This window comes from Phalacrocorax carbo, chromosome 11 (assembly GCF_963921805.1).
Source record: "Phalacrocorax carbo chromosome 11, bPhaCar2.1, whole genome shotgun sequence".
In the NCBI taxonomy this organism is placed as follows: Eukaryota; Metazoa; Chordata; class Aves; order Suliformes; family Phalacrocoracidae; genus Phalacrocorax; species Phalacrocorax carbo.
This window is the reverse complement of record NC_087523.1, coordinates 13,252,431-13,277,221: the sequence shown is the minus strand read 5'-3', so window position 1 is coordinate 13,277,221 and position 24,791 is coordinate 13,252,431. Positions and strand designations below refer to the sequence as shown.

Here is a 24,791-nt window from a genome sequence, read left to right as displayed (position 1 = left end):
GGAATCACTCTCTCATCCATTGACCACTTCTGTAGTCTGTTTCTGCTGTAAATGAAGGAAAACAGAGTATATGGAACATAATGAACTGTGGGACTAATAAGCACAGTCCATGGAAAATAGATCCCTGTCGAGACATATGCTGCATCTTCAGGATCATTACGTCTCCCCAAGAAATGAATTCATATATTATTCGTATTAGTAGCCATAGTCCAGAAACCCACCCTGTGAGGCTCCGTATCAGAAAATTCAAAAAAGTTTCAGACCAATCCCAGACTGCCCCCCCAGTCCTGTGCTTAACTCTGCTACTGCAAGAACGGCAACTGCAGGAATTGCACACAAACGAGACACCCATCACCATTTGCATGTTATGGCAACTATTTAGACCTAGACTGTGATAAATTTTTATGTTTAGAAAAAGCAAGCAGGAAAAACACCCATTACAAAAAAAATATAAGCAATTTATGCAGGAAGAGTAACTTCCAGTTTTCCCCAGGGCAAATAAAAGCCAGCTCCGCTACCGGCCTGAGTCTGCAGCAACCTCTGATAGAATTCAGCAGAACCAGGAACATCTCAAACACCAACACTGTGTAGCAGGGTTTCATGTTTTTTGGTTATGCCAACAGCTTATGATTCAGCCTCTTCCTCGGTGGAGTCCACCGTACTTCAGAACCAGGCATGTCACAAAGCTATGATGGCAAACTGCCACCTGCCCCCTCTCTTACACCTTCCTGAAGCTGGGGTACCCCCAGCGAGGTTTAGTGGAGAGATTCTGAAAAGAGCATTCACACAAAGTTTAGCAATGTTGCACATTTGATTCATGACGCACCACGGGAATCGTTTAGCCTTTCTGACAATAAACCTTGAGGGGAACTCTGAGAGACACAGCAAGAAAACATGCGATTCAAAAGCATGCATCCCAGAGGTGACACTCTCTCTCTGGGATTAAGTGGTGAAGCAATTTAAACTGATGATTAATTCTAATGGGCTTTAATACCACCAATACATCAGACAGGAAACAGATTATATCCTGTAGCAAAAAGCTTTAGTTTGGCTTTCTGAAGGGATCTGGAAATATATCATGACCTGGTTCCACAACACATAGGATAAAGAAAGCTGGATGTCAAGCCTGAGTCAGTTCCCAGTAGGACCATCAGCATTCTCTGTATTTCTAAACAAGCATTCCAAGCTTCATAACTCACCTGTAAAATGGAAATACTCTCTTTTCCCCATCATACTTACTCATCTTTTCTACTTTGTAATCCTCTTTAATGGGAATTTTCTCTTATTCTTTGTCTACAATACAGTATCGCTCAGAACTTGTCCATAAGGCACATGGCAGCAACAAAACCAACAAAAAACCCCAGTATACCCAGATGTTAAATTTATTTTGAATTATTAACTGATTAAAGGTCTGTATTCATAGCACACTCCATACCAATTTCCCAGCTCTACCCATTGCTACAAGAGATTTTCTTCACAAAACTACCCCTGAAACTCTGGCAGACTTGTGAAATTACATGAATGCATCCAGATACACTTTTAGCAATTTGTGGGTTGTTTGTTTTGTTTTTAAACAGCACCTATAAGAAGCCATTCTGAATCTTCAGAGTTCACTTATATCTGGTAAAATTCCCTCTCCCCCTGTTCTTCTGGCTAAAAGACATGAAGACTGTGTTTTTCCGCGAATATTTTCTGTCACTCCAAATAAAGCCACATAAAGTCACCCCATTCAGTCCCATCCATAGGACAGCTGGGCTTGACCAAAGGTATTACAAAGGTATTATAGCTCATCAGTAGAGACAGCTGGGCAAACAGGACTACTCAGAAGGCATGTTTCATATTCCTCATTATACCACAAGAAGCACTGATCCACAAAGGAGCTGAACTGTCTTGTCTTAAGCTCATAGATACAAGGTCAGAAGGAAAACCAGCAACAGAACGGAGATTTTTAAACACCATCTTTATTCACCAGGCCGCAGAATATGCACATGCTTATACGAGTATTTCTATTACAAAGCATCTCCCCACTAAGGGGTTGAAGCTGAGTGCTAAAACTGAAAAAATCCCAGCAGTTATAACCCAGATGATTAGGATGGCATTGCTGCGACAATCGAGGCCGTCTTTACAGCTCTCAGAGCAATGGCCATGTGTAGACAGCACACTGAACGTCAACACAGGTGACGGAAAACCAGAGAACAATTGTCTTGGGTGAAAGGAGAGAGGAAAAGAGTGAGCAACAGAAAAATCTGAAGATGTCGAACACTGTGGGCTAAGAGATTGCTTATCCATTTTTTTGCCATTAAGCATACCAACACATTCCTATTGACTTCAGTAGCCCTCAGTAGTTACCAGCCTAGACCCTCTGTGGGCAGGTACTTCATTTTTGGATTTGTGCCAAGCCATACTTCATGAACAGAAGCTATTTTTGTGCCTACAATTAAGTCCATGTTTGAGTGCTTTGCTGGAGCAGGTCCAGTGCCCTCTTCAGAAGTGAGCACTTAATATGAAATAAAGCACTTGGCACGCAGGTATTTTTAAGGATGTTTCAGAGTATTATACATGTTCTGCCGTTATCCTGTAAGAAGTCCCTCTGTAGGCAACAGGAGCATCTTTATTAAAAATAATGAATGACAGTCATATTGAGCCAAATCCTAAACCAGACCAAGGCATCCTATTGTTTGTAAGATAAGTACAGTTGCACAGCTAAACTGTGCAGCTGAGAATCACTGTTTCATCTATTGCAGATTTTATTAAGTTCTTTTTGAGAGGAAACCATTAGGCAAAACTGTATTCAGTCTGCAGGAGCAGAGAGTGCAGATGGCCAATGCATTACTCAAACAGAAAAGCTAAGCACCCTTTTGGCTACACACAAAGTTCTAGAATGAGAATATATTAGCAACGTGATGACTTGGACCAGTCAGCTTTGGCCAGAAACAAACTGCCAGCAATGACCCAGTCTTCAGAGCAGTCTCATCCTGAAATGGAACACTGCACAGTATTTTCTCTGTACCTGAAGCAGTTCAGTATCAGCGCATCTCAAGATCTACACAGTTTATTTAAAGATTATTTTTTTCTAACTGAATCTTGAGTGAGTCATCAATCACTGAGCTATTCCATGTTGTTTTTACTCTATCTCAAGCTAACATTAAACTTTGTCTAACTACTAATGACAGCGTTTTTTAAACATTTTTAAAATGCAATCCATTTTGCCTCATCTGTCTTCCTGCCACCCTTCCATTCCTTCTATCCCTCCTCCTCCCCAGGCACCAGCACCTCCATTTCTCCTCAGCACTGGAACAAAACCAGGCTGTAATAACTGTCTACAAGTATTTACTCACTCCCACGTCTTAATGGAACGAAACTGCTGATCTTTCTACAACCCTAAAATAGGTCTTAATCCTCAGTTGAAAAAAGAAAACCAAACCAATTTACTAAACAATGCAGCCTCCAAACATCCCAGTACCATCCTACAACAATTACCTCTGTGCCAACAAGTTAAACAAAAATATTTGAATGCTTATCTTTACTACCATTGCAGCTTTTATATACAGAGAACTAAAATATGTGATAATGTAACCACTATACATAGGACATGGAGGTAGCGTAAAGAAGAGGCATTTGAGCAGGAAGAGCCTACACTCTATTTGAAGAATAGGCCCACCGCTAAGGCTCAAATACTATTAGGCTGCTGAAAAAAACCCAGCATTTCTGACAAAATGCCATCACAAAACCTATGTTTACTTTGCCTCTAAATTGGCCCAGTAAACTCAGTTCCTGAAATACTCAAAGCTTGATTTTGCTATTAAAGCCATGCAGAAAATGTATCTACGCTAGCAAAACATTATTAATTCCAGACGCTGTTTAGAATTTCCCCTTTATATGTGTTCAGGCAATGCTAAATTCTGTTTTACTCAATATTTCAATACTTATTTGAATATGGTCTGTGTGTATGTGTAGGTGGGTGAAACAGGGAGCAGAAAAGCAGGGAAAGGCTCCTTCTCCAGAGCAGTCAGAGTAAGCAAATTACTTTGTGCTGACCAAAGAATAAGTCACTGAAAAAAGTGGAAGGCAGAGATACCAAGCAAAACAGATAGGTACAATATTTCCAAATTCATTCAGCCGCTCTGCCTTAGAAAGCCAGGAAGCATCAGGGAAGAATATTGCTCCCCACCTTCGGCAGAAAGTCAAATGAGTAGTCATTAAAACATGAACAACTTGGAATGCACTTTAATGCCATTTTAAATCTACAGTTACCAAGAGAGATACTAGGCAGTCAGCCATCTAATTGAACTTTTCTCCTGATATATCTGCTACACAGAGTGAAAAAGGAACTAAACTGAATGACATATTCTGGAAATCAATGATTTTGATTTTAGGAATACATTCCTGAAAACTAATATTAAGCAATTAGCAAGAAAGGAACAAGTCACTGAATCACTGTATAGTGTATAGAGTATTCACCAATCAGACATATTCAACGTGTAATCAGCAAACTATGGGGATGGGTGAACCTGGAACACTTGATATCTTCTATTGGCTTGAGAATCTTGCCTCAGAGGTAAAACAAGTGTAGAGAAAGTTAAATCCTTTTTATTTACACCTGTTAGATTTTGCAACATTAAACACAGACTTAAACAGACCTAACATAGATTTAAACCCACCTTTCTGTTCTTCCTTAGTCGTACCATTTATAACACCCTGTTACACATTATCAATAAATTAGGCCCACCATAGGTAACCACCTTCAAGACAACGTAAGGAAGTACTCATTCACATGACTCCCATTTTGAAGAAAAAGAGACTATATACATCTACAAGGCCAAAATTACCAACAGAAGTGGGAAGACAAAAAAAGGTTGCAGACAGATACCCTCTTCCAGATCTAGCTAATTCACTGGAAAAAGTTGTAATACTCATCTACTTGTCAGTATTTTCCAGCAGACAGGACACTCAGCCAATCTGCTGGCAGACACTACTTGTGCATGTGCTCCCAGAGTCACCTAATTCAGTCAAGAAACTAATGAGCTAAGTCAGCCTACCAATTTCAACTGCTTAAACCTACACATTTAAAGGGAGTTTTAGAGAGTATTTATGTGAGCAGCTCTTTTAGCAAGCACCCACAGAAGGATGGTGACAGCTGGATCACGGTAACTTCTTCCCATGACAGATAAGCACAGAGCCCTGTCTACAACCTGATTTATCTAAGGATTAAAGCATCTTCATTTGTATCTACAGTATGATTTTACACTACATTAATTGGCCTCATTTTCAACCAACTTAGAAATGAATGCAGTATTTTGCATTCAGAATAGGCCTGCCAGAAAGATGTTATACATAAGAACAAAGATAAAAGAACTGCTTACCTTCCTGTAACTCTTCCTTAAACAAACAAAATGAAAAAAACACACCACCCTTTCATCTGAGCAAAGCACACAACCAGCTAACCATACACATCACATTTAAGACAGAGTACCTTCTGTAGAGGCGGGTTATACAAGGATTAGTACTCATACATTGCTCACAGAGAGGGAGAAAACAGCACAGATATTTACAGAAGGTTAACTTCCATAAGAGCACCAACACAAGTCCAGACTTCTGTAAGTCTGCAGGTACATCAGTTACTAACTACTTCTGAAAAAGGTGTCACTTTGCATCACGTACTACCAGCATTTCACTCAGCACGCCAGTGGGTGGCCCAGGGCTGGACCTGTCACACAAGGAGATTGGAAATAGCTAGTCAGATGGTGGAGCCAGCGCAAAAGCAGAAGCCTCTCCCAGCACCTGTTATCTGGTGTTTGAAATCCAGGACATGGTTCTGTTCATAACAAAATGAAGCGGGGACCCTGCCTCCGGAACCGCTGCCTAATGCCAGCAGCTGCTATTGCTCCTATAACACCACAGGGCTCCAGCTCTTGCAGCCACAGAGGTGGGATCATCCCACCTGCAGTATCCACGAGGACAGAAATATGTTGAACAAAATGCCCAGGCAATCCCAGGAAGTGGACTGAAACTTATTCTATATAGGAAAGGAAATAAAAGCCAACAAGTCATTACCAAGCTGACCAGGGAGAAATCCCTTCCATGCACCACATCTGGCCACTGATTTAGCTCTGTATAGATAAGCTTTACCAATAAAATGTATTTGCATCTACACTAATTTCTAAAAATTCTCAGGAACGCTCTAGAGAACGGACTTTACAGAGTCTCTTCCCAGGAAGACTTTGTTTTGTCAGCATTGCAGACAGGCTTCCTACCAAATAAGTAAGACTGCAGTTGCCAGCCAGACTGTCCTAAAACATCATTATATGCCTATCTAATATGTGCAAGACAAGCATTTATTTTTTTTCCTTTTTACAAAAAGGGGTAGCTAATTTTTTTTACTTAAGAATGTGGCTCTATTAATCTCAAGTTAATGTTTTTGCCTATTGTTCTATTTCCTACATCACTGCAAGACTGCATCTCATCACACACATCTAATTTGTCATTTTAGTTTGAGTCATTAATCTTTGCTTTTCCTTCAAAAGATAATCAATGTTTAATAGCTATATGATATAATCTGCATCAAGGTGCTGGAAGGACTATTTTGCAAACTTTGGGAGAATATTGTAGCTACACCAAATTTAATTACACAACCAAATATCATTCTTTAAAAGGCCAAAAGTTCTCTCTGTAAAAGCAAGAGCTAGGAAAACCTTATAAATAATTTCTGCTTGAGTCTTGGGAGAAATAAAGGAACACAATCAGCTCCCTCATGTCCCTCCCCCCCAGGCCAGGAAGTGTTATTTTTAAACAATAAAGATAAGGATGCAGTTTTAAAAAGACGTTAGCATTGATAAATATTTACTAACCTGAAAGCATCCTCCCTGAAGAGGCGGAACACTTATAGAAGATTAGATTGTCAAATGAATAAATGAGCCTTAAGTTGATCTTGCATACCTTGAGACAGAATTTATCTGTGATAAGCAGCATGTCTTCAAACATTTCTCCAACTATCTGCCACTACTTGCTTGCCCCATAATTAGTGATAGCACAGTCTAAGCACTACCAACCAGGTATCAGACACTATGACATAACATCCAAAAATCCTGTTACTTTAGTAAATTGGCATATTTCACAGCCTTGTCTTAAAGCTTCATAAGTATCATCTTCTGTACTCCAAAACCAGTAGGTCTCTTCCACTGAATGTTTTAGCTGACTAGTGCACCCAAACATTACCTCACCAACCACAGTCTACATTTCTCCAAACAGGATTAAAATAGAGGAAGTAACACAGAGCTTTTTGCTTCTCCTCTCAACTCAAAAGTTGTGGTGCAACTGGTCCCTAATATTAAGTTGTAGAAACTGAAGAAGAGACCAGCAATACAGATTTTGTCAGACCTATTGCAATAAGGTATTTGTATGAGAAGAAGTGGGTGATCATCCAGCCCTTCAGCAAAGATATGTCACACATCGGAGTTAAAATAAGTGTAACATAGGACAAGAAGAGTAAAGGAGACAGATGGTCAACTAGTTCTGATCTGAGGGAACACACAGAATCATACACAAGAGTTCAGCAGGAATTCTTTAGTTCTTGATTTTAGTGGAGTAAGAACTAGAAACAGAATCTTTCACTGAGGTTGTAACAGTGCAGACTCCTTGCAACAACAAGAGAATAATATGACAGCTCATCACAGCACTTCACATCACAACTAGAGTTTCAGATAAAGAGTAGTTTTTAAAAATGTCTCATTTCTTGAACTAAAATGGCCTAATTTTTAAGAGACTAATGGTTGTATTTAACTGTGAATGACCACTGAGGCCTCTTAAAAGCAGCACAAATTTGAGAAAGTCTTGAATTTTCTATAAGAACAGTAGGCATATATGTAAATCAAAACTAAGAAACACAGTTCTTGAAAATTCATTGGGACTCCTGGAAGTACATGCAAGTGATCACCTTCAGAAAATCATTATGTTAAAAGAAGACACATTCCAAGCCCTGCAGCTGCTTCTCTGATTCTTGAATTCATAAGCCTAAGAAAGATCTTTTTTTTGTTTTCCCCAGCTTGTATTTAATGGAGGTTTCTCAACATCTAGTTGGACCTAAAGGCTAAAAATTAGAAGGCAAATAAAAAGCAATAAAAATTCATTATTTTTAAAAATCTCATTATGTTTTAAGCCAACCTTAAGTGTTGAGAAGAGTTAAATGGTGAGTTTTAACTGGCTGAGGTTCCCAAGGCCAAAAGAGCTTTTAGGGAAAAAAGCTAGAAACACAGTAATACACAAATATATTTAGATGGTCTGCTTCTATAGTCTTTGCCATTGACAGTAAATTTAATAACCATGTTTATTATCAGCAAGTGAAAACACCTCAGCTCAGGAAGAATGACTTCCACGCCCTCGTTCCTCTCCTTTTCTGTACCTAATCAGCCAATATATAAACACTACTGCATTCTCCGGTGTCACATGGCTCCCTGTGAATGGGCTGCTTTTGATTTCTTCTTAGGACTATATTCACAATTCCTCTGTGTACAGTTTTGCTTCTGTTTTGGTTCCTAACATCCTTCCAAGTCTTTCCTCATCTCCTGATGCCAACAGCACAAGCACTCAAAATCTTCTCCCTAGCAGTATCTGCAAATTTTAAATGTGAAAAGGCGGCTCTTTCTCTTTAAATGCTATGTTTTCAACATGCACCATCAGCTCTCTCCATGATTTGATCTAGTCCATTAAAGTCAGATGGAGACTCACTGATTTTAATAGGAGCTGGCCCGTGGCTTTGGAAAGTCTATTTTCTTTAAGCAAATGACTCTGCAGCTTCCATAAGCCCCCTAATTCAGCCTGATGCACCTACTTCTCAGCAGGTCTGAGCAGGCAGATCTGAGACACAGCCTTACACTCAGCAGTGAATCGGAGCATCTGTCACACATCTTCTGAACGCAGGGTTCTTTTGTGACTTCAGAAAGATTGATATAAAGTTAATACCAATACACATAGTAATTATTATAACAGATATAAAATTTTATTTTGACAGACCCTTAGCTGATGTAAATGCGTGCACCTGTAGTATCAAAGAAAATGACCGAAAGCTGTAAGAGCTATAAGCATGGGTGGGGTACTTTTTCATGTTGGTACTCATTCTGATATGATGTACCTCCCCACTAACTTTATGTTCTTTATTAAACAGCATACAAGGTACAGTGGCATTGTTTGTTGCAGTTCACTAAGAAACCAGTAAACATCCTACTTAACAATGTTGTTAATATAAATTTTCCATGACAACAGTCAGTAGTAGTACCCTGCTGACAAACCATAATGTCACTGCAGCACATCCTTAAAGCACCGTAATTACTACTGTACGCATGAGGGCGTATGAGGCGGAGCAGACTCAAACTGAATGAGCAAAGTTCTTGTGACTAAGCTTATAAAACAACTGGGCACTTTTAGACATTCTCTGCTGTCCATAATGTGCAGAAGAAGATAGATAGGTACACCTAAAAAGGAACAAGAAAGCTTTTACCAACAACAAAGTTTGTGCCAGTTGCCTGTCCTAAGCACGCACTGTGTGCGGCTATAGCGCTAACTGCCGGAGGACCTTGCATCCGCATTACAGACGAGGTGCTCTGGATGGCACCCCCGCATGTAGGTTTGGTCTTGATTTCACTACAGTTGAGGCTGTGAGGAACGTACCAGTGCTGGAGTCACACGGTATGCACACAAGCATCTGTATGTTACACTCTGTAACAGATTGTCTTGTTTAATAAGATACTATTAGTACTATTATATTGTAACAGAAATAATGTATTAATATTTATTTATAACATAAAATATATATTTAAATAAATATAATTACATTATAAACTGTAATAGTAAGAATACAAAAAATATTGTTACAGAGCTCAGTAAGAGAAAACTGCACCCTAAACCACTTGAACTCCAGAGAGTAACAGTATCCACGAAACACCAGATCAGGTCTTGCTGCAAGAACCTACCTACGTTGTTAATCTTGCTGTGTTTTGTGTACGACAGAGCACTGAGCATCCCAGCAGCATTAAGACTGTGGCACTTACAGAATTATCTGTCAAACCAGGGATTTTATAGATAAAAGCACTTAGGCATTCAGTACTAGGTATAGATAAGCATGAGTGTCAATGTTGGTTTAAACATGGGTATTACAATCAAGTATAGTAATCTCTTGTTGATCTAGGCCTACTTACATCCATGCTCTGCTCAATGCTTACAATTTATTTTACACATGAACTGTAACTGACAGAGCTTTAACTTCCTTGACCTTTACGCTATGTTCCCCCAACAGCTCCAAGTTCTTTCTGGAACATATTAAGTGACTACTTAATTCAAAATGCCACTTACTTAGAAGTTCTTAACCTCTAAGGAAATGTGATGAAAGGCATCCATATAATGGATTAGATGATCCAAGACAGAGAAAGGAAAACAACGTGTTTTCATTAATATCCTGCATACCAGTGCTGCACGTGTTCTACTGATATTTAATACAGTGAATACTACTTAATGCAACATACTAGAGAGCCAGAGGGCTTTGGAGGATCCATTCTGTGAAACAACAAAAAAATCCTATTAAATGCATTAGTGCTAATAATTTCCCTATATCATAGTAAAATAATCTGTGCAGATTATGAGCAAGGCAGCCAAAATGAACTATGGGACAGAACAGAGATATTAAAACTGGAATTTTTGCATTTAAAAAGTTTTACATCCAGGGCCTCCGCTTTATCAGCAATTACCACAAAAAGCTTTGCAAATTCATACAGATTCTTACGGAAGAATAAGTGTCACATATTCATACACAAAGCATATGAGAAAGGACTTAGACTAGGGGAAATGGAAAGGAAGGCATATGGGATATGGTGGCTGAGGAACTTTCCAGGCTTACAACAGACAGTGAAGTTTGTAAGAGAACTCAGTCTATTTTCTCTAAAATAATTTACCTCAAATGATTGCTGGAGTGCATTGAACCTACACCAACATTATTCCATTTTATTCTGATACCTCCTGCTGACAGATGACTTTCCATTTAGAAAGAAGCCATCCAGTCTTCTCAGAAAAAAACATAGCCAGGACTGGGACCGAAGTCAAGCATCTCTCTCCTGCTACAAATTTGACTTTTTAGAATTATTGTACAGCTTTCCAGCTCTTCTCCACAATGAATAACTTCCCTCAGTCATTAAAAATAATTTTTCTAAGCTGTTTCAATATGACTATTCATCTCACAAACACTGGAAAAGATTTTATCTTATGCCTCGGGATAAAGCCTTCACTAGTTTATAACAACTCTTCAATAACTCCATGCTGATCTTGAAAATTTCAGGCCTATTTTCTCTGTTACTGAAGAATCATTCAGAAGTATAGTTAAGTTTCACTTGATTCCAACTACAGAGAGGTGCTGCACAGACGATCCAAGCACATAACTGTAAAACAGCAAAAACATAGTTTCTTCCCCCACCCCTTTTTTTTACCCACAATCTCATACTTGAAAATATTATTATTTGACACCAAATAACTCAAATTCTGTGAACAGAATGCTTGAATTCTACAGAAAATTGTGTGCTTGCAGTTAACACATCCCTCAGCTGAAAGGACATCTCAAGCTTTTCAGATGTCCTTTGTGCTACATGTTTATCTTGTTATAACTACTTGGCAAACATACAGCTGGGAAGAAGTGATTTATTGATGATATAAAGTGGTTCCAATGTGGATTTACTAAAAGTTCACACAAAGCTAAAGTATAACGAATTACAAAGACAAACAACCCATCAGGGGTTTCCATTAGTTTATATTACAGCTAGTACAAGTTTACTGGTTTCTAGTGAGATAAATCCTGACAGCCTCAATAAGAGAAAGAACACCTCTCGCTAACAATTGCCAAAACAAACCCATGACAAGGAGTACTAATAGTTCCTTCTAGTACTAAAAACTATAAACCAAACAACGCAATCAACCTAAGGCCAAAGTTTGGCTGCTGAAACTTGATTACTTCAGGGCACTTAAATATCAAAATGCAGGTAATTTTAGTCAAGGTCACACTTTTCATACAGGAAAAGATTAACACTGATATCCACCAGATCTATATTATAGGTGCACTGATACTGAGCAGCAGAGTTCTGCAGTAACTTTTAAAATAATGCGTGTATTTTTTCATGATATACAGTAATTACCATTGCTTTTTAGAATGTGATGGTCTCACAGGCAGAACAGAAAAGCCAGAACAGACTTGCACACTGGTTGTTGCAGCTTCAAAATTCCCTCATGGTTTATTCCCAGAATGTGCTCAAATAGATCCCCAACATAATTTTTAGCACTGCCAAGCACAAACATTAAAAAAAAAAAAATCTAATTCAGTGCCCTGCAAAAATCCTAATGTTACCTTAAAAGCCATAAGACTTCATTTGAAGAAAAAGTGTAAAAGTTTCTTGCTTGCCTCCTGCTTTTCTGAGGCCATTGGGTGTTTTCAAGGTTTTCTCTAAACAATGGTCAGAAACAATTTCACTGAAAATGAAAACTGAGATTCTCATGAACTCTGTTGACCACAGAAAACAAAGTGTGAAGAGAAGTATCGGAGAACCATGACAAAACCTGACAGCTTTTCAGCTCTGTATTTTCATTCTAATTTCTGACACACTTTAGGGGTAAGCAGAAAATACCTGTTTCCTTGAAACACTTCTCCTTTGTGTGTGTATTGCTGATGTATTTTAACATTGTACTTAAGGCTAGGTTAACTTCTTTGATTCTGAGGAGATCAATACTTCCTTTCAGTACAACAAGGTCACCTATCATTCCTTAAGACACAGATGGAAAAGATACAAAGCCTTTATGGTAAAATCACGAGACATCGCTATGTAGGACACTATCTGGTTAAGCTAAAAACATTCCTTAACTGCCCACTGCAGCAACAATTGTAAGCCCTGTTACGTTATTTTAGAAATGGAAAAACTAGAATGTCTTGATTTTAGTAAGTGGCACTGAGGTAAATATATTCATATGCAATGATGGGATGCAGAAACAAACACATATTCTGGAATCATTTATGCTTTCAGAAAACCAAACCGTGCCGATTTAGGGTTTCACCTGTGTGACAGATGGAAAAGACTACTAGTGATTTCACTTAACTACAGATCCGTTATGTCCTTCTATTCTAAATCACACAAGACAGAGGCAAACATTTACAGATTCAGCACTGACTTGTCTCCCAAATGGGTGATTTCAAGAATGACCTAACAGGTGGAAAACAAGTCTCTTAATTTCAGGTCCTCTTTATGTTAAAGATTTTTAAAAGCAACGTGACGTAAAAGCACACACACCAGACGCTTTCCAAATTGCTTCCAAAGTCAAGTTATCTTCTTACACTAGAAAAAAAAGGCAAATTGTTCCTGCATACTTAGAAAATATGTCTTTCAAGTCTCAAGACTTGCAGCCTAAATACTAGAATATGTTTAAAGTATGTTCTCAAAACACCTAGATACCTAGTTTTCATTTGTCTGTGCTAAGGACAGTACCAATGCATAACAGAAAGATCCAAAATCTTATGCTCAGCATCTCACTGCCAAAAAATACACCAGATTTTCCACTTTTGTATAATGGGCACAGGGCCACTAGCAATGAAAAGTTGCATGTTTCAGTAATATAAAAATTATTTTCAGAAATTATTTAAGAGTGAGATAAAATATACATTAGTTGGCGACTGTACTGATACTTGGAATTTGTGTTTCTGTAGAGATGCCTATGTTTATAACGTGATATTGAAAGTATCACCATATTGCACTGCACTCTGTATGTGCACTGCATTAGATATGGGATGAGAGAGAGAGAAAAATTATTAAATCCTTGTAAAATTGCCAAAACTTGGCTCCAACAGTTGCTGGTTACCTCTTGAATCTAAGGAAGGCCTTGTATTAATACAGAATATTGCTAATTTGTCAACTGAGCAATAATCTGTTATTTCCTTGCAGGACAGATTGCAAAGCACAATATTTATGAACTCTGTGTGATGCTAGAAGGCATTTAACACATCTGAAAAAATCCACCACATAAACTTAGTAAATGCATAACAAAACACATACGACCTTTTACAGGGAATGGCATACAGAGTTAAGGTAGGAAAACAGCTGTAGTAATTCACCCATTTCCAATCACACAGCAAAATTCAGTTACTACAGTTGATTGGATTCTCAGAGTTGTATGTGAGCATTTTATTTTCAATCACTGATATGCAAAAATAAAGAATTAAATACTATTACTTTTTTCCTTCATTCTTCCCTCAGAATCAAATGTAAATCAAGAAAAGCACAGATGCTTTCATCAGTATCTTTAAAAAGAAAAATAACACAAAGAGAAATGTTTTACAGTAGATGTGACTAAAATGCAAGAAAAGGTATCTCGCTCTGCCTGTCTCCTGAAGATAGGGTGGTGTGCAAAACGTAGCTTTTAGTTGGATAAATGAGTATCAGCAGCTACCTGTTGCAAAAACATTACAATACTATTATGCACTTAGGGAAATAAGAAAAAACTTTCATTTTAATGAAATAGTCCTTAAGAACTTGACTGCAGAAATCTCAGAGAGTATGCTGTGAAATGAAGATAGCAGCAAACCTTTCTTTAATGACTCTCTAACCTGGAGGTTTCTTTCTGGGAAGAAGCTCTCTTCTTTCTTGGAGAGAACCAAGGAAAGGTTCTGACTTGAGCAATATTACAAGCATCAGATCCCAAACATGCAGTTTCTTGATTTTACATTGTTTCTCATGTTACTACTTCTAAACTATTTTTGATAGCACACCATGATATTTGTTGCTGCACTACCTTTCACAGCTGGTTTTTTTCCACGGCATTTTATATTATTTTATGTTCTGCACTGCTGTTACACTTCCTTTCAGGAAGTCTGACTGTGCAGAGGCAAAAAAAAAAAAAAAAAAAGTATTTTATCACCTAGCCAAAGAGCCAATTATTGGAAAATAATACAGTCATGCAGTCAGGACAGAAGCATCATTTCCCTCTCTCCATGGGACTGAATAAGTCTTAAGAATTTTACATTTCATTGATTTGTTTAACTGGAGCTTAAAAATGAATCATCAGGCACAGATCCTTTTTGCAACAGCAAAAGAATCATGCTGCAGTAAGTTTAGCAGGGCTGTTACAGGATACAGCCATGATTTCCAAGAGAATTTAAAGACCTTGACGCAGTGCAAGACCCAGTTCTTTGCCTGGGTCCTTCAGCAGGAGGTGTTCGGCCTATCAATGCTAAGGGCTTGTAAGATGTCCAGATTCTGCTTTGATACTTACTAAAAAAATGTTAGCATCTCAATATTTTTATCTCCAAATAGAACACAGTTAAAAATTAAATGTCATATTGTGCTTAAGAGGCATTGAATGAGTCAAACGAGGACGTGCTTCTAAAAATAGCTCTGATGATGTAACCAGGCTATTTAAAAAACAAGATCCTGTTCAGTTTAATTTTGTTAAAATATCTTATACTTTACATAAACACAAACCCATTCTTTTACACAGAAATGGCTGAAGACTGTTACATGCCCTGAGACCTCACGTTACAGTTACAAAAAGATCAAATTTGAAGAAAACAAACACAACATAATTCACAGCTCCCCTTTAAGGATATCTTCAATACACACAAATGCGTTTTGGTTTTTAAAGCTTTCATCAGCATGATTAGTTAGAAACAGTTTTCAGCTTGTCCAGCTGGTTTGGAAAATATGCATGTTCATACAAATAGACATAGATATTCTTTTACTACTTTTCATTTTTAATATCTTTTCCTCCTCTCTTCAGACTAAAATATTTGTGGCAGTGATCAGCCTTATGACACATGTAAATAGTTTTGAAATCTATTCATGAATTGAATCTAACACTACTGTAGAACATAAGCATGTCTTTGTTTCACATCTGGAAACAGTATTTCACACCAGGCCTGGAAAGGGATAACTGAACAGTCACTTTGGCCCTATTTATTGCAGTTATCATCTTTATTCCAGACTGAACACTAGAAGAATAGACTAGTGTCAAAATGGTTCCATTTTGACTATGTATACTGTATTACCAAAAGAAGCAAAAAGAACACCCTTTATTAAAACAAGGTTGCATATGAATTGGTCAAGTTTTTTCAAAACTACAGATTCAGAGTGAAAGTCAATAGTAGAATGAACTAAAACTCAGCTGTGTAAGACTGTGTTCTCATTTACACTAGTTAAAGACTGTCATAAGTCAACGTTTTTTTTACTGGCATGAGAACAGAAATAAATGCTAACACCACTTACAAACTTATATTTTTATATAGCTGTACACAACATTTTATATATGTATACATGTGTGTACACATATATGTGTGAAACACTGAAAGAAGAAAGAGTGACCATCATCTTACCAGTCCTCTTCTCCCCTGGTTTTCTGCTATGATTGCTCCTCTAATGCCCTGAAAACAAAAGAACAGAGAGGGAATAAATTCAGAAGAAGAAAAGAAAATCATTGTACTCTTATCCACTACTAGACTTTCAACATCACAATCTAGTACTGGTGTTATCTGACCTGTATTGGCATCATAAGACCATACCTTTACTTTCTAATTCTGAGACAATATTTCCAGAGCAATTCAATGTTTGTGACATATCTAAACATACCAATGCATACACACAAACTGTGATGTCTTTCCTATGTTCGCGTAACTGTGGACAATTTTCTTCTGTTTACTAAAACAAAAATTGTTCTCTTCAACTTTATTATTTTTAGTTCAATATTATAATGTCATAAACAGGAATCCCATTAAATATTGAGATGACATCTGACAAATGCCTACCTAGAATTTACATTCTTGATTAGAATTTGCTAATTACATTATGTGTACATTCAAATATACACTGTATTCTGTATGAAGTAAAAATGAATACTTCAGAATACTGTCAGTCAAAGGTATTTTTCCCTTACAAACACATGGAGCATGGCTAAGTCTTTCCTCTCAAAAAAGTACAGAGGCATAAATAAAATTAATTTTAAAAAAACAGTTGTAGGCTGGGTTACTGAAACTCCTCCCAAAAACCAGCTGTGCTGCTAATTACAGTGAGAAAGAATCCTTTGCTTACAAAATTTAACTGTCTGCATATTACAGAAACAACTAATTAAAAAAGTGTAGCTACTGGCTAAGCAACATGCATAGCAACAAAGTTTCTGAATGCTCCCTCCATACTCTTCCCTTTTCTGACATTTAAGGTCCTTTCATCTTTTAAACAATGTAAATGGCAGCTGTTTAATAACCTGATTTGCTTGTTTAGGGATTGTCAGAGATTATTATTACAATGTATATTTGAACTGTATGGTCCTTAGTATGGCTTGATAGGCATCACAGTCTCTAGAAGACAGTGTTTTAGAATCATACTCTAGTTTCCATCACTGCTGCTTATGCAAGTCTTGCTTCAAGTCAACCAGTTTTGCTTCAAAACAACAGAAGGCTAAGATTTGTTCTGGTCCTGGCATCAATCTCATCTGTTTGGGTGTATCAGCTGTCCAACAGTACTTCACAACTGTCCTCGTTTTCATTTCCATTACAGTTCTGAATTGACAGATACCTATTCTGATCTGATCTATGTCTTCCTGTACATAACTTTTGTTACTGTTTTGTGTCCCAACTTGAACATTTAACCTACATTTTCTTTCCCATCTGTGATGGCCAGGGATCTGGGCTAAATCAGGCTGCTTGGCTGAGTAGGCCTCACTCACGCATCTGTGCTTTTAGTGTTCTCCAGACTGTTAAATCTCTGAGACCTGGGGACAGAAGGGGGTGGTCCAACAAGGCAGCAGGGCTTGCTTTCTATTTTGCCTTTTCCATCAGCTGTCTGATGGCTTTTGCTGACAATCTCTTCCCATTGCTTTGCGGGTACTCAGAGGACATCATGCTACCTCCTCGTTGGTGCTGAATCATTCAAATTCTGCTTCAGCAAACTGTAGCTCATTGTCTAAACAGTCAGTGTCAGCTACGTTTTATACAGCAATACACACTTTTAGATTTCTAATCATAGCACTTGTCTGAGTGACAATTCGTCTTCCAGAACTGGGAGAAGTAATGTTCCAAAACTTAGATTCCATCATTTAAAGAGAACAAAGAGGAAAAATATTGGACTCAGACTTAGGACAAAATTTTATGAGATCAGATGGTCTCTTTCCCCTATCAGTCCATAATTTCTACATGAATCATACTGCTTTATGCCTGTCCGTAGGAATTCACAACTAGCCATAAGATATACTCCCTGACTTGCCTTAGTCCTGACCAGCTGTGAAACACATTTCTCCATGACGTGGGTTCTTAAATCTACTAGCATTATCCAGTTTATACTATATCCTCTTCTGCAGCCACAGATTATTCATCTCTTGGTATCGAGACAGAAAACATCCTGTCATTTGCTGTGGCTAGCTTTCAGATTTGAATTATTTTACTGCTTGTAACACCCTATGCTGTTTATTGCAGTAATTGATTAAAACATCTCATTTAAAGACACAAATGTAGTGTAACAAGCTGATGTGTACCATCTTTCTATCTGTTATATACTGTGGAAGGCATATCCAACTCAGTTTATTCATCATGAAAAGTGATCATCTAAGGCAATACTTTATCCTCCTACCATGAACCTGCAAGCACCACCAGCAAGTTATTTAGCTGGTTACTGGAATTTTGTAGTAGCTTCTTCGTCCTGCTGTTTAGCAACTTGGGATGAGGTAGCATGTCCCCATTGCACGAAAAGGTAAATGAACGGAATCATTCTAGTCCAAAAAACCATAACAGTCTGCCTTTTGCCAGACCATATGACTATTCTGTGTCTGTGACAGCTCCATTCTGCCGCTGCATTAACACCGCATCTCTGCGCCTTTGTAGGCTAACACACCATTTCTCTATTTGCTCTGCAGAGGAACAACATTTTAATATCACAACCTTACTAATGCCTTTTTTTTTTTCAATCCAATGCTGTTTTGGGGTATTTTCCCACAATTTTCCCACTTTCTCTCATTCATCAAATATCCATAGGTACATGACAGTCACATAGAAATTTGAAAACCTTGGAAAGTCACCTGGGACTTCCTTTACTGGTGTTTTGTTTCTTGGAGCATGATCAGAGTCCCTATAACATTAATAAAGACCTCAGTTCTCCTCAGGTTTTGCTTGACTACTTTCAACAAAATTGTCACTACTGGGTGGAGATGTCTTAGCTTGGATGCAGTAGTCCTGATCTGGTCTTACCCATGTGTTCTCTCCTAAAATGAGAATATAATTAGCTAGAAGAAACATCCTCCTAAGAAAACACCGGAACACTGGTAGATTGAAGAGAACCAAATCCAAACAACTAAATAAGAGATATTAACAGTTTGTATCAGAAGTCTGTAAATAAAAAGGGAAGGGTATCTTCTACAAGCTATTGCTTTACAACTTAGAGCATGGGGGTCAGAAGTGACACAGAAGTTAGTGTTATGTTGATAATTGGAACTGATCTTCAGGCTGTCCTTGCATCCTTAACCAACTACAGCGTAAACTCCTTAGCTTCTCTCCTAGCAGAGTTCTGAGTATAAAATCAATGCTTTCCCACAAAAGTGTCTCCAGAATAAGAACTCTGTCTGCTACAATCCCACTCCTGTCCTTCATCTGCCAAAAAGTACAGAAAGGGACAGTTGACATGAAATAAAGTTAACCAATAGACTGGCTCTCAGCAGGGCTCTGCTTGGCAAATGAACACAACAATGTATGTGAACAGCTTTTTTGTTCATAGTGTCCTCAGAAGGATAAGGTCAACTCTGAACACCAGCAAAAACACTTCCATAAGTACAGAATGAAAAAGGTATTTGGGCAAGCCTGACATAGTGATCGCATGATTCCTGCAGACATGGACAATGAGTTTCACCTCACCTAGCTTTGGACGTCTATAATCCAAATATCTACATCTGACCTAAGAATCTAGACTTCACAGTCAACACAGGGAAAGAGGACATACTATAGCCTGAGTCAGCCAATCTTTTTCAGTGTGCACCTCCAACTGAGATGACTTGCATGAGAGAAATCCCTACTTCTTTGCTGATTATGAATTGAGTCCCAACAGCTAGCTTTTAGTGCACATTTTAGCCATCTTCAGTTACACAGAACTACTCCCACTACAAGCAGCTTTGCATTTAGTTTCACAAAGCTCATTGATAGCTCTACACAAGAAGTTTTATTTAACTAATAAATGCTGGCTTGACAAATTAATTTCAAAAATTGGTTTGGATTGCTTGGCTTAAGAGAAGTCCCCCTCAGAATGGCAGATATGGACGCAGCAAATCTCATTGTTTCCTTAGCACTACCAAACCAGTGCCTCTAAATGATAAAGGCCAAAATCAAAGTACATGAGTCATGCCTTTATAGACCTTCTAGGCCTAGGGGTGCATTTAAGTGGTACTCAAAGAGAATTGTGAGACAAGAGCAAAAGCCTAGCAAGCTTGGGGGTGGGGGGGGGGGGGGGGGGCGGGGGAAGTGCCAGAAAATGCATAGTCTGTCAAAAAGCCAAAAAAAAAAAAAAGTTCTTGTAACTCCTGATACAGCAGAGACAGCTACTTAGAAGAAAAAAAATTTACTCTTACTTTCTCCTAACAGATTTTCTTCCTACAAACATACATAGTGATACCTGAGTTTCCAAATATCAAGGGCTGCTTTGTACCTTCTTCCTTTCCTCCTGGCTGATAAATTCTGCTAAATTAATAGAAAGCAACTCACTCAATCAAACTTTTATCTTCATTTGAGTTTCTCAAAGCAAACTCATTTTTTCATCAAAACAGTAAGCTGATATAAAGGAAGACAAATAAAAAGCATATATAGCAAGGGATGGAGGCATAGCAAAGTCATTTCCTTTGCAACAAATATTCCACGTACATCTTTGATTGTGATTGTAATTTGCATTGAAAGTCAGTCCTAACACGACATTGTACGCTCCTGTACATTTTAACAAAACATGAGTGATCAAAGATGTCTTTAAAAAGAAACATATGTATTTAACAGGGGTGGAATGAGGGAGGATATAAAGTGGTTCCCTTTCAAATTCCTAACATGACAGACTGTTTTGTTATTTCTTATCAGCCTACTTTGTGCAATGCCATGGCTGATTATATTTTTTGATGCAACAGAAGCTAAACCAAGACTGCTTTTTTTTTAATAAGCATCTGGAAGTAACACAATACCCACTGCAATTGCAGGTCCCTACAAGCTCCTGTGCATCTGTACTTCTTATAAATCTGCAGTGCCTGGGGTAGTGGTGGGATATTATAAAATATGCCTTGCTTCAAGTAAGAATGTTCCAAGTCATTTAATGCCAGATCTTCCATACACAAATAAAAGGCTTCTGAATTCTCCTCCTTAGGATACAGGTATTGATATTACTTCATGACTCTGTTTAGAGTAATAGGTGCTAAACAGTGAAATCACTCTTAGTAAACATGTACTTTGTTCTACAGCGCCTGTTAGTGCAGAAGGTAGGCATGTACTGAAACACCTCATTAACTCCTGCTTATTCTTGAGGGTTTTGGATCAGACTTTAAAGCCCTATATTCCACAAACTGATTCTAAGCATGAACCAGCACAGATCTGGCTGGATTTCTACTCAGTCATTACATTAGCCAGGATATGGACATCAGATCAGACCGCAGCTGAGGGACTTAGTGATCTACACAGAGAAATGTGTAGGGTTTTTTATTGTCAAGTTTGTATATACCTTTATGAAAAAGTTTGTGGAATATGCAAACTTTAAGAGCCTTTATAACTCTACGGGTTTTCACTCTTCCTGTATACAGCTGATATGCTTTTACTGTCACAGTTGTTTCCTATGAGGAAGTAACCCCCTCGTTTGAAGGGTTAGCTGTTTTCTCTTAATTTCCTTTTCTGCCTCTAAGTCTTTTTATTCCCTAACAAAACAAGCCCCTTTCTCTTTTAACTCAACTAACTTTTTCCTTGTTCCCTTTGTGTGACAAAATTATTAAAACAAACAAAACCCACAACCTTGTCCTTTGAGAGTTGTGTCACCTACACAGGCATGTTCTCAAGCCCCTATCTGAACTCATCAATTCTAACTCTAATGATGAACCTTAGAGAAACTGTTCTCATTCAGTAATGCTTATAGATGCACTTTCATTTCTACATAACATACAAACAATTTAAATATGAGCTTGCCATTTTTCTCAGAATAATTAAGGTGTTCCAAAACAACTTCCATCCTCACCATAATTTGGGCAGCTCTAATTATTAATTCCTGGAAAGGTATATGGGGTTTTGTTAGTGTCTGAAGTCTTTCTGCCAGAAGACAGAAAAGTGACACAAAATCAATTTAATCATTATGTGAGCTATTCTTTACAAACAAATAAAACCACAGACTCAGCTGAGGTAGAGCTGCCATTGACTCTCCTCTGAAAAAGGCTATTTTCTTTCAACTTTGTCCCAGGATTTTATCTCAGCCACTGCCTGACGTGGTAGGTTGTCTGTGGGAAATGACTTTGAAGTTCAGATCCTCAGGCAAGACTTCTGCTGTGGGAAGGATATATGCTCTAACTCACATCATCCTTCCTCCTCAAAAGTCTTCCTCCCACCCTGGACCCCTCCTGGGGGGTTCATGCTGTTCCTCAGTCAGCACGTTCTTTCAGCCATGAATTTCCCTTCGGACTGAGGCAGTTTTCTTGCTAAAACCTCTGAGATGTCAGAATGCCCTTATTCTATGCTGGATGGAGCCCAAAACCTTTGATGTTTTTTTCTGCTAATTAAAAGATAGACAGCCTGCCCCAGAATAACTATCTTCTGATAAAAAAAAAAAAAAAAATTGATCAAAAGAGATTTCTGTCTCATAGCGGACTGACTACTTCACAGATAGATTTCTTAGATAAGAGACCTAAAATCATAGAAGAAAGCAGCTCTATTATCATCATTATCAGAAAGAAGGAAGAAAGGATATTTATTTTGGGACTCCCTCTTCATGACAAGATCACCAGGCTCCCAGTACTCCTGCCCACCTCTTCAAGGAAAAACTTATAATCACAAGCCAAAAGCACCTGTAGGCTCTATACCACTAAAACTGTGTTTTAAAAGAATATAAGCCAGCAGATTAGAATAAGATACATCAGATGCAATGTGTGAGCCCGGATAAATAAAAGGTTTCAAGAGAGGCACTCACCACCCCCTGCCCACCAGTCAGGCCAGCCCCAGCCCAGGCTCAAGAAGGCTTCTGGAACCACACAGATTCTTCTGGGCTCCCACCAAAACCTCCCTCTTCTGTCACCCGCCACTAGCATCCACACACAACAGCCAGTGGCCAACTGCTTGGGCTGTTGCCCTCCTGCCTGCCTCTGGGACGCTCCCACAAAGGGACCCAGCTCACTGCCCCCTCCCTCTCCACTGCTTCCTCACCACAAAGGATCAGCAAGCCAAGGACGTGATGGCACCTTCCACTGCCGTCTCAGCCCTGCTGCACTGCAGGAGGTGGCAGTAAGGGCAGCAAGGAAACATGAGGAGGAAGATTAAAAGTTATCACCAGGTTTGTATTTCTTTGGAGCAAACCCCAATTTGCTCTAATGCACGTGTCTTGGCCACCTGAAGTTTTCATCCCAATTTATCTTTGTTTTCAATTAACTAATTTAGAAACAGATCATAATACCTCCCAAGAGTAATAAATGGTTGGAGAGGTCAGGACCCTTGTTAACAGAGTTGGAAAAACATAATGTTTTTGTGTGCTGTTGGCCCAGAGGCAGACTACCAGAATCAACCCACTTTCAGTGGGATCCCTCCCATGTGAGCCATTTCATTACCATAAGGATATTCTGGAAATCTTGTTTATGACACAGATCAGTAAACACTTAATTAGACCCCAGGAAGCCTACAGTGAAACTCCAAAGTTTAATAAAAATTCAGAGGGATGAACAGCTACGTGAGGCATGAAACCTGAGCTAGTTGGAGAGTTCTGCTGTCTGTAATACTCCATAGTACATAATATATGCACTGCAGCAGATTTCAGAAAAGCAAATGAAGCTTTGCTGATATACCTATCTACTATCCAACTGCCAAGAAATGGTGTGAATCATGCTTGAGAACTGCCAGATTAGTGGACTAATAAAGCAAAATGTAGCAATGTCTTATTGCACTATCAGCTGTAAAGTATGTTGTAAATAAAACATTATGAACATTATCTGGGGCAGCTCCCAACAAAGCCAGAGGTAGATATCAAAATGTTCTTGTGTTTTACTGAGAGGAGGAAAGCTGATTAATGATTAAGTGGCTCATTAATGAACAATGGTATATTGAAAAAGTATTTCCTATTTATATGCTAAACTGTGCAGCGTACAAAATAACAATAGTGGATGTGTCAAGTCAGTGGGAGACACAAGGAGAAAGGTTTTGTAATGAGACAAACCAGAGACAGAATTTCAAGATGTCATGTCTCTGCAAACCGTGATCACTTGCCCATGGCTACTCAGAAAGACTAAGGGAGTTGGGAAGAGAAACCCTGGCATCTGGCGCCCTCTGCCACAAAACCTTCTCCAAATGGATCCTGTGATAGCTGAGTGCAGTAAAAAGACTTAATGATCTCTGAATCAAGCTCACTCTTCACTTTCCTGTGTCATTGGAAGTGATTACGGGCTGTGGCTTTTCTCCTGATGTCTGGTAAAAGGTGCAGCAAATGTTTCAGCTGCAGGAGGATTGCAGTGAAAATGTGGAATCTGGGAGCCATCTAATCCCCACTGCGAGCAGAACTTGGTAAGGTGTCAACTTGTTTAAATGCATACAGGGGAAA

The 24,791-nt window shown here is 38.5% G+C and overlaps 1 long non-coding RNA gene across 1 annotated transcript in view; it reads right to left on the bottom strand.

Moving 5' to 3' along the window:
- LOC135315299 (uncharacterized) overlaps positions 1–24,791 on the bottom strand; it is a 417,819-nt gene that overhangs the window by 233,941 nt on the left and 159,087 nt on the right. The window contains exon 2 of the long non-coding RNA XR_010374732.1: positions 16,382–16,429. This is a non-coding gene — a long non-coding RNA (uncharacterized LOC135315299). The remainder of the gene's footprint in view (positions 1–16,381; positions 16,430–24,791) is intronic.